Here is an 11,750-nt window from a genome sequence, read left to right on the forward strand (position 1 = left end):
AGTGTTAGGTTAGGGGTAGATGTAGGGGTATGGGTTGGTTGTGCTTCGGCGGGGCGGTGTGGACTTGTTGGGCCGAAGGGCCTGTTTCCACACTGTAAGTAATCTAATCTAATCTAATTTTTGGATCATTGGATTCTCTTTTGGGGTAGAAGTGACCTGTACAAAAAGGACGGATTGCACCTAAATTGGAAAGGAACGAATATATAGGCAGGGAGATTGGCTAGAGCTGCTCAGAAAGATTTAAACTAGTTATTGGGGTGGCGGCCAGGCCCAGGGAGATAGTGAGGAAAGAGGTCAATCTGAGACTGGTACAGTTGAGAACAGAAGCGAGTCAAACACTCAGCACTCAGGGCAGGCAGGGTCAAGGTAGGACAAATAAATTAAATTGCATTTATTTCAATGCAAGGGGCCTAACAGGGATGGCAGATGAACTCAGTACATGGTTGGGAACATGGGACTGGGATATCATAGCAATTACAGAAACATGGCTTGGCTTAATGTTCCAGATGGTGGAAGGGTGCACATTTTTGACAAGGGATAGCATTACAGCTGTGCAGAGAGAGGATATTCCCAGAAATACATCCAGGGAAGTTATTTGGGTGGAACTGAGAAATAAGAAAGGGATGATCACCTTATTGACCCCCTAATAGTCAGAGGGAAATTGAGAAACAAACTTGTAAGGAGATCTCAACTATCTGTAAGAATAATAGGGTGGTTTTGGTAGGGGATTTTAACTTTCCAAACATAGACTGGGAATGACATAGCGTTAATGGTTTAGATGGAGAGGAATTTGTTAAGTGTATACAAGACAATTTTCTGATTCAGTATGTGGATGTACCTACTAAAGAAGGTGCAAAACCTGACCTGCTCTTGGGAAATAAGGCAGGGCAGGTGACTCAGGTGACAGTGGGGAAGCACATTGGGGCCAGCAACCATTATTGTATTAGATTTAAAATAATGATGGAAAAGGATAGACCAGAGCTAAAAGTTGAAGTTCTAAATTGGTGAAAGACCAATTTTGATGGTATTAGGAAAGAACATTTGAAAACTGATTAGGAGCAGATGTTCGCAGGTAAAGGGACGGCTGGGAAATGGGAAGCCTTCAGAAATGAGATAACGAGAATCCAGAGAAAGTATATTCCTGTTAGGATGAAAGGAAAGGCTGGTAGTATAGGGAATGCTGGATGACTAAAGAAATTGAGGGTTTGGTTTAAAAAAAGAAGGAAGCATATGTCAGGTATAGACAGGATAGATCGAGTGAATCCTTAGAAGAGTATAAAGGAAGTAGGAGTATACTTAAGAGGGAAATCAGGAGGGCAAAAAGGGGACATGAGATAGCTTTGGCAAATAGAATTAAGGAGAACCCAAAGAGTTTTTACAAATACATTAAAGACAAAAGGGTAACGAGGGAGAGAATAGGGCTCCTCAAAGATCAGCAAGGAGGCCTTTGTGTGGAGCCGCAGAAAATGGGGGAGTTAGTAAATGAGTATTTTGCATCAGTATTTACTGTGGAAAAGGAAATGGAAGATATAGACTGTAAGGAAATAGATGGTGACATCTTGCAAAATGTCCAGATTACAGAGGAGGAAGTGGTGGATGTCTTGAAACGGTTAAAGGTGGATAAATCCCCAGGACCTGATCAGGTGTACCCAAGAACTCTGTGGGAAGCTAGAGAAGTGATTGTTGGGCCTCTTGCTGAGATATTTGTATCATCGATAGTCACAAGTGAGGTGCCAGAAGACTGGAGTTGGCAATCTGGAGGTGCCACTGTTTAAGAAGGCCGGTAAAGACAAGCCAGAGAACTATAGACCGGTGAGCCTGACCTCAGTGGTAGGCAAGTTGTTGGAGGGAATCCTGAGGGACGGGATGTACATGTATTCGGAAAGGCAAGGACTGATTAGGGATAGTCAACATGGCTTTGTGTGTGGGAAATCATGTCTCACAAACTTGATTGAGTTTTTTGAAGAAGTAACAAAGATGATTGATGAGGTAGATGTGATCTATTTGGACGTCAGCAAGGCATTCGACAAGGTTCCCCATGGAAGACTGATTGGCAAGGTTAAGTCTCACGGGATACAGGGAGAACTAACCATTTGCATACAGATCTGGCTCAAAGGTAAAAGACAAAGGGTGGTGGTGGAGGGTTGTTTTTCAGATTGGAGGCCTGTGACCAGTGGAGTGCCACAAGGATCGGTGCTGGGCCCTCTACCTTTTGTCATTTACATAAATGATTTGGATGTGAGCATAAGAGGTACAGTTAGTAAGTTTGCAGATTACACAGTGGACAGCAAAGAGGGTTACCTCAGATTACAACAGGATCTTGACCAGATGGGCCAATGGGCTAAGTGGCAGATGGAGTTTAATTCAGATAAATGCGAGGTGCTGCATTTTGGGAAAGCAAATTTTAGCACGACTTATACACTTAATGGTAAAGTCCTAGGGAGTGTTGTTGAACAAAGAGACCTTGGAGTGCAGGTTCATAGCTCCTTGAAAGTGGAGTCACAGGTAGATAGGATAGTGAAGGAGGCGTTTGGTATGCTTTCCTTTATTGGCCAGAGTATTGAGTAAAGGAGTTGGGAGGTCATGTTGCAGCGGTACAGGACATTGGTTAGGCCACTGTTGGAATATTGTGTGCAATTCTGGTCTCCTTCCTATCAGAAAGATTAGATTAAAGTACTTACAGTGTGGAAACAGGCCCTTCGGCCCAACAAGTCCACACCGCCCTGCCAAAGCGCAACCCACCCATACCCCTACATCTACCCCTTACCTAACACTACGGGAAATTTAGCATGGCCAATTCACTTGACCTGCACATCGTTGGACTGTGGGAGGAAACCGGAGCACCCGGAGGAAACCCACACAGACACTGGGAGAATGTGCAAACTCCACACAGTCAGTCGCCTGAGGCGGGAATTGAACCTGGGTCTCTGGTGCTGTGAGGCAGCAGTGCTAAACACTGTGCCACCGTGCCACCCACTATGATGTTGTGAAACTTGAGAGGATTCAGAAAAGATTTACAAGGATGTTGCCAGGGTTGGAGGATTTGAGCTGTAGGGAGAGGCTGAACAGGCTGGAGCTGTTTTCCCTGGAGTGTTGGAGGCTGAGAACTTGTAGAGGTTTACAGAATTATGAGGGGCATGGATAGGGTAAATAGGCAAAGTCTTTTCCCTGGTGTCAGGAAGTTCAGAACTAGAGGGCATAGGTTTAGGGTGAGAGGGGAAAGATATAAAAGAGACTTACGGGGCAACTTTTTCACAGAGGGTGGTACGTGTATGGAATGAGCTGCCAGAGGAAGTGGTGGAGGCTGGTAAAATTGCAACATTTAAGAGGCATTTGGATGGGTATATGAATAGGAAGGGTTTGGAGGGATATGGACCGGGTGCTGTCAGGTGGGACTAGATCGCGTTGGGATATCTGGTCGGCATGGCCGGGTTGGACTGAAGGGTCTGTTTCCATGACGTACATCTCTATGACGTCTATGGGAAGCTCTGTAAAGATGCCAAACTGTTAGCATTTCTCCCTGACATAAATGTTCAATAACATAAATGTTGCCAAAACGTAATGACAATACCACGTTGCGTATATTTCCAGACAAGTAATTCAGAAACCTGGCTGAATGATCTGGAGACATAGAACATTTTTAGATATGATACAGAGCTGGGCTGAGGAGTGGCAGATGGAGTTCAACCCTGCCAAGTGTGAGGTTGTCCATTTTGGAAGAACAAATATGAATGCGGAATACAGGGTTAATGGTAGGGTTCTTGGTCAGGTGGAGGAACAGAGGGATCTTGGGGTCTATGTACATAGATCTTTGAAGGTTGCCACTCAGGTGGATAGAGTTTGTAAGAAGGCCTATGGAGTATTATCGTTCATTAGCAGAGGGATTGAATTCAAGAGTCGTGAGGTGATGTTGCAGCTGTACAGGACTTTGGTTAGGCCACATTTGGAGTACTGTGTGCAGTTCTGGTCGCCTCACTTTAGGAAAGATGTGGAAGCTTTGGAGAGGGTGCAGAGAAGATTTACCAGGATGTTGCCTGGAATGGAGAGTAGGTCGTACGAGGATAGGTTGAGAGTTCTCGGCCTTTTCTCGTTGGAACGGCGAAGGATGAGGGGTGACTTGATAGAGGTTTATAAGATGATCAGAGGAATAGATAGAGTAGACAGTCAGAAACTTTTTCCCCGGGTACAACAGAGTGTTACAAGGGGACATAAATTTAAGGTGAAGGGTGGAAGGTATAGGGGAGATGTCAGGGGTGAGTTCTTTACCCAGAGAGTGGTGGGGGCATGGAATGCGCTGCCCGAGGGAGTGGTAGAGTCAGATTCATTGGCGACCTTTAAGCGGCATTTGGATAGGTACATGGATGGGTGCTTAATCTAGGATAGAAGTTCGGCACAACATCGTGGGCCGAAGGGCCTGTTCTGTGCTGTATTGTTCTATGTTCTATGTTCTAACATGGTCTTGGCTTCTCTGTTAGGGACTTGACATCAGGATCCATTAGGAGTCACCACTCTACAGTGTGTGGGAAGCAATCACCTGGGTGTGATTTTCTTCAAATTAACCAATTGTTGACCAGAAGGTGAGCTCACCATTTCTAGTTGTCATTGAGGAAGTGGTGGTAAGTCAACTTGCTAAACCGATGCCGACAATTTCCTGCAGTGATACTCAGTGTGGTTTGGTGGTGGGGGAGAGGTGGGTGGAGTTTGGGATTTTGACCTAACAACAGTGGAGGAACAATGAAACGTTTCCAGGTGAGGAAGGTCTGTAACTTGGAAAGGAACTTGTAAGTGATAATGTTCACATGTATCTGCTACCCTTATCCTTCTAGAGACAAACAAAACTGCAGATGTTGGAATTCAAAGTAGACAGTCAGGAGGCTGGAAGAACACAGCAAGCCCGGCAGCGTCAGATGGAGAAGTCGGCGTTTCGGGTGCAATCCTTCTTCTATGAATGAATCAAAAACTGAACCATTTTAGTAACCTTTGAACTCAGATAGATACTTGGGTTTCAAAAGCAAATGACACTATATTTCAATACATGCATTTGCACGCAAAATTGCTAAATTTAAAACTGCTTTGGGAAATCTACTCCAAATAAATCTTGCATGGTCAAACATTCGAAATTTAATACAACAAAAACTTGAACTCGATATTTTCAATTGCAATTCAACTGTTGAAACCGTGGAAATAGTTTTGTTATTTGATGTATAAAACCAAACGTTAATTTCCATACACATTCCACCAGAGGGCGCCAGACACCAAAGCGATTACATCTTAAAATATTAATTCAAAACCTCATTGGTTAGAAGTTGTGAATGCGTCGGTTGAAATGTTTTAAAACATATACAAAGGCCACATTCAACAGCTATAAATTTTACCCAAAAACATATTACACCTAAGGATGTTAAATATAACCTTAAGTTATGTATTTCCTACATTACAGGCGGAGACCCAGACACTGCTGTGGGGAAGCGCAGTACACTCGGAGGGGACGACACGGTTCACTAGGGGGAGAAAAAATCGCTAGGGGGAGATACATGCAAGGAAGAATAATATCAGATAAAGTATAAGCCTCACAAAAGTTTTAGTTTCTTTTGGTTTTCATTGTTGCCTCTATTGGGCCAATCCTTTCTTCCCAATTACTAAAGCGATTTCCGTTTTAACATAGATGTGAAACATGGAATTTGATTGCATTATAAAAGCCTATCGACTTCATTGAATTAATGCGCAGATAGTTTGGTGTATTCTCTTCCACTGAGTCAATGGATTGCAGTCTGATGAATTCTACATTAAGTAATGCAGGTAGATTAAGTATAGATGAATCGCCCGTGCTTTCTTAACGCATTTAAACGGTTGGTTCAGTAACCAACTTTCAATCAGTGCCACATTTCTACATTTAAAATCGAAAGAACTGCGGATGCTGTTAATCAGAAACAAAAACAGAATTTGCTGGAAAAGCTCAGCAGGTCTGGCAGCATCTGTAGAGAGAAATCAAGGTCAATATTTCGGATCCAGTGATCCCCAAGAACATTTCTACAATGTTGCGTTTAGGATTTGTTATCGCTATACGGCACTGTTATTCCGAGAACATGATTTGAGACCGATTTACAATAAATTAAAATGATTTTCTATTTAGGTTCACAGTAATTTCTACAGCGTTTCCATAAAGAATGGATATTCCCCATAAACAGGACGGAGATTGCCATAACAAGCTCCCAAATTTTCTCCATTTTTAATTTCCTTAGTGGCAGCCTGTCTTTTTAAAACGACTTTAATACAGACTAGAGACTAAGAGATGGAGTTGAGAGGCTGTGATATTGTTGAACGATTCGGAGGGGAAATTACCCGTGTTATTATAATACTTGTATGTAATCAGTCCAGAATTTGCATTTCTCCAATAATTTGCAATTGTGATTTTAACAGGGAGAGAAAGTGCTGAGGTGCAGTTGCCAGCCTGGAACAAGTTAGACTTGCAAAACTAAAATATTCGAAAGCAGTTTTGTTAGATTAAGTTAATACTCTCCTCATAAATTTGGGAGGTAATTGCAGCCTCAAGATGCCAAGCCACTATTATTCTTAAGGTTAAATGCGTGGCATTTTTGTTTTCGAAAAGGTTACTTTGACAGAAGGAATCAAAGTAGGCGCCAATAAATACGCTGCACTTAATACAGCGTGCAGCAAACGCCTCCAACCAAGTCTGGTATATTCAGTATCTCAGTTTATTGTCTAGACATGAGGCAACGCTGCAAGAAATCGGTAGAAATGGGTAACTCCCTGGACAGCGCTGAAATCTCATAATGCGTACAGCGGAAGATGCCGAGAAATCAGAGTAAATTGTTCGTAATTTTAAGCATGTTACTTTGTCAAGGCTGCACAGCGTGGACATCATGCCATCTAACATTTAATTTAATTGCTGAAGGCTCTCTGAAGCGATATGAAATGACTGCATAATTCATAACGTTCAGATGGAAGGCCCCGGTTTTCTGGACATGAATAGCGTCCAGCCCCCTTGCTGGCTTGAAATAACGCATGTGTTGGGATTCTCAGCGCTTTTTCCCTTCCGCTCTCCAGGCATTGCCAGGCGGGGGCTGAAATGGGTTTTCATGTTTTTAACAACGTGACCTTCATGATTCTGGACAGAATGGCGTAGACAAGCACGACATTGGTTATAAAAACCGGTAAAAGAAGCGAGGTACCAGCTTTGCGCACTGCGCTGTCTGTCAGTCTCTCCGGCAGGTGTCGCCCGCAGGCTCAACCCGCGTCAGACCACACAGAGTCAGACCTCTTTTCCACAAAGTAGTTGAGTTTGTCACTCTTTTTTCTTTGTAACCAAACAACACAATGAAACAGACACAACATAAACACTAAATTTATAGCAAATGATTGTAAAGGACCATGTTTTAGTTTACCAAAGATTGTTCTTGCAGATCTATGAACGTGCATGGAACACATTTGGTTGAAAGCAATAGGAAAATATTTAAAGTTATTGCCATGAAAACCAATAGCAACAATGGGGTTAGATGTTACTAATTTAATGCGTCCCTGTCCCGCAGGGCATGCAGCACTGATGTGGATATTGAGACCCGCTTTGCGACCGGCACTGCGGCTGAATTGCTACCTGCACACGTTTAATGTAACGTCTTTTAAAATAAATTGGGAATAAGCCAAGCTAAATTTCTGACCTGTACTCGTTTTGGGCAAAACTCTTTATCCGGAATTAAATCACGGGATTTACGTTAATGAAGGCACTTAAATTGGAATAGGTAGTTACAACTTCTTTAAAAATTGTTTTTAGGTGTAGATTTCCTGTCTCCCAGGACCTGGAATGTCAACCAGGGTTATACCGCTGTTTACATGTAACAATGATCACTTGTTCCTTTACACAACCAATTTGCTAAAGCGAGGTCTCGCTGACTTTTCAGAGATAAACATATCACAAATCGAAGAGGCATTGACTTTGAAGTGACGAAGAAAATTCCTGCTCTTCCGAGGCTGATGGGGCGATCCGCCTGACAAATCAGAGTGAACGAACAGGTCAAAGGGTGTGGCGCTGATATCGAGATGGGTGTCATCACCATACAGGGGGGAAAAAAGGGATAAAAAGTATTTGCTGGAGAAAGATGGAGGCCTACAGTAATTTCTGTTTTAGCTGTGATTCAGATCTCCGGCATCCGCTGTTAACTCGACCCCAAATTTTACCTCTGATTTGTCTTCTCAGATGCTGCAGACTTGTTGAGTCTTCCAGCAATTTCTGTTTTTGTTTCCGATTTACAGCATCAGCAGTTCTTCCGGTTTTCATTTCCGCTGCTCTTTGTTTAATGTGGAAACCGGCCCTTTCAAAACGTGAACTCGGCTTTCTTCCGACATCTGCTGGCAAACCCACAGAGTTTCTGCAGCGATTTCTGTTTTTGTTTCAGATCTCCAGCATCTGCAGTTCTTTGTTTTATTTTCGGTGTTTTCTGATCGTGAGGTGCGGGGGCAACATCCTGATGGGAAACAGGTGGAGGCCATGAATGGACCCAATGGGAATCCAGGGGGTAATGGTGCAGGAGGGAATGAGAAGAAATTGAAGGAAATTCTCTCCAGCTGTGATCAGGTAGGTGAGAAATAGTAATGGCAGTCCCCATCAACCAGACAACAGAGGAAAGGTATTGGCTTTGTCCAGTATGCAGCATTAGATTAGCAACATCCCACCCAATTAAACAGTAGAAGGATCAAAGCCATTGTCTTCAGCTGTGCCATGTGCCTGTACTCTGGCAGTGATTCTCCACCCATTCCTCTTCAGGATCATAGTCTGAGACTGAACCAGATTATTTGCAACATTGTCTTAAACTGAGTTTCCAACATGGGTAAGGTCGTAGACAGATAGGTTGGCAGATGAGCAGGTTGCCATGTAGTGGAGTGGTAATGTGGCTGGTAGTAAGAAGAGGGGTGATTAGAGTGGCAGATGGATACAGTAGTAGATGGCGAAGGTGGCAGGTGGGTATAGTGTAGAATGGTACATGATTTGGGGATGCCGGTGTTGGTGTGTACAAAGTTAAAAATCACACAATACCAGGTGGTAGTCCAACAGGTTTATTTGGAAGCACTAGCTTTTGGAGCACTGCTCCTTCATCAGGTGGTTGTGGAGAATAAGATTGTAAGACACAGAATTTATAGAAAAAGTTTACAGTGTGATGTAACTGACATTATATATTGAGTGGGTTCGTGATCCATAATCCTTTTTAGGATCTTTTCTGCATTTCTGTAGAAACTTGATGTGTATGTCAATATGTGCGATCTTCTTGGAGATTCTCTCCACTTTAAGCCAACAGTTAGTGGTGTTGACGGTAGTCATGATTTGGAGATGCCAATGTTGGACTGGTGTTGAAGTGGGCATGTTCTCTGTTGTAACTTTACCACATTGGTTTTTTTTTAAAGTATATCTAGTATTCCTGGCACATTCTTGTACACTCCTTGGGGAACTAGGTTTTTCCCCAGAAAATATGGTAATGATCGAGTAAGAGATGAGGTGGCCAACAAGTTACTGATTGGTGTGGAATGCAATCTTGCTGCTGCTATTTGCTCACAGCAGAGCAGATTGGCTTACTAGACCACCTCAGAGGGCAGGTTCAAAGTCAATCTCATGTTAGTGTTTCTGTACTCAGAAGGTGAGAAATGCAAGTTTTCTTCCCTGAAGGACATTAGTGAACTAGATAGAAGAATCCCAGGGTTGGATAGTCACCAATACTTTATTTCAATTCCGATTTATTTAAATGACTAAACCTAAGTTCCCTATCTGCTACGTCAGGATATAAAACCATGTTAATCAATCATTAGACCAGGTTGGTTCAATAGTGTAACTATGAGCTACAGTTCCTTGTTTTACTTCTGTGATCTCATGATTGAAGACAGGAGGAATGGCAAGTTAGTTCTGAGATAGGAATCAGGGCCTAGGAAGTAAAGGCATGTACTTTTGTGGAATGTTTCCCTGGAGTTTCTACTGGAGTCACATATCTATTAATCACTTGGATAAATAATAGTTATACTTCTAATATTAGAGTTGACACTGAGCTCAGAGGAGAAGCAAGTTGTGTAAAAAGAACCAGCAAGTTTCAAAAAGATATAAATCAATTAACTGAGTGGCAAAACAGAACCCCTAAGCTTTTTCTAAACCTCATTTAGTAGTTTTCTAAATTTACATTCTAGATCCTATGAAGACCTTAATAAGGAGTATTCTGTTACAAGAGTGTGATTCCTTAAAGAGACACTAGAGGACCTGCAACAACAATCACCTGCCAGTGACAGAAAACAAAACAGCAATCGACATTCAGACAGCAACTCATCTCAAGAAGCCAGATTTGTGTACTATTAACCTGGGTACCATCTGGTAACTATTCTTTTGAATAAATATAAGTGCACCAATTTGATGGGACTATGTAGTTTTATCCCATATCGCTGCACTTGAAGTGCACACTGCATAACTGCTTCATCGTGGGTCCCTCAACTTAGAAAGGCAATGCCCAGGATCCCATGGAACCTCATTATCCAAAACAACAAGAATCCAATAAAGCTTGCATTCCTTCCTGAAATTCAAGATTTTATGTAAATAATGGCCTTTGCGATAACTGCAAGAGTAGCAGCTGAGGAGCACATACATGCTACCTACTGAATTTCTCAAAATGCAATCCTAATAGATTCTTCTTACATGGCAGCCTATGCACAGTCTACCTATTTTCAAAATTAATTAATTGTAGGGGCTTGTTGAATGTGAGGCTGGAACATAACTACCAGAACCAAATTCTCCATGTGATTGATTGATTTATTGTTGTCACATGTACTGAGATACAGTGAAAAGTGTTTTGCCTGCTATACAGTCAGATCATTCCATACAAAATGCATCAGAACAGAATGCAGAATAGTGTTACAGCCACAGAGAAGGTGCAGAGTGAGAGATCAACATAACATTTGAGACGTCCATTCAAAAGTCTGATAACATCGGGGAAGAAGCTATTCTTGAATATATTCATACACGTTTAAACTTTTATATCTTCTGTCTGAAGGCTTAAGTTGATGTGAGCAATGATTAACCTCTTGAATCCACTTCATAATTATGGAGGTCAGAGCCACTGGGTGGTAGTCACTGAGGCACACTGCATATTTTTTCTTTGCCACCAGGTTGATGGTGGTCTTTTTGAAGGGGATCAGGACTTCTGATCATCGCAAGGAGAGGTTAATGATATCTGTGTATAGTCCTGCCAGCTGATCCACATAGGATCTAAGTGCATAACCAAGAGACTCCTTGTGAGACAGTCACTTTCCATTGGCTCACTCTCAAGGAGCCGATCTGTCGTCTGCAGCGGTGACAGTGGATACAGGTGCATCTGAGGCTGTTGGGATAAGTGACGTTGTTTCATTTGAATGCTGGATTTTCTGACAGCTGCTTTAATTCAGTTTATATAAGTCCACTTTTCAAGTTTAAAATATACTAATGAAATGCAAATGCTGAAGATGAAACAAAAATAGAAATTGCTGGAGAAACTCTGCAGGTGTGTCAGCATCTGAGGAGTGAAACAGAGTTAATGTTTCAAATCAGTGACTCTTTCAGTTCTGAAACAACTACTTCTGAACAGTTCTGTAGAAAAGTCACTACACTTGAAATGTTGACTCTGCTTTCTCTGCACAGATGCTGACACAGCTGCAGAGTTTTTCCAGCAATTTCTGGGTTTGCTCCTGTTCTATCTTATTGGATGAGAATGGTTATCTATTGCCAT

General features: G+C 42.3%; 1 long non-coding RNA gene across 1 annotated transcript; it reads left to right on the forward strand.

Moving 5' to 3' along the window:
- The first annotated feature begins 6,760 nt into the window (after nt 1-6,760).
- On the forward strand, nt 6,761-10,389 carry LOC140480255 (uncharacterized). Its single transcript, XR_011961234.1, has 3 exons — nt 6,761-6,826; nt 8,415-8,593; nt 10,186-10,389. It is a non-coding gene; the product is annotated as an uncharacterized lncRNA (long non-coding RNA).
- The last annotated feature ends 1,361 nt before the right edge of the window (nt 10,390-11,750 follow it).

The sequence above is a fragment of the Chiloscyllium punctatum genome, chromosome 8 (assembly GCF_047496795.1).
Source record: "Chiloscyllium punctatum isolate Juve2018m chromosome 8, sChiPun1.3, whole genome shotgun sequence".
NCBI classification, from domain to species: domain Eukaryota; kingdom Metazoa; phylum Chordata; class Chondrichthyes; order Orectolobiformes; family Hemiscylliidae; genus Chiloscyllium; species Chiloscyllium punctatum.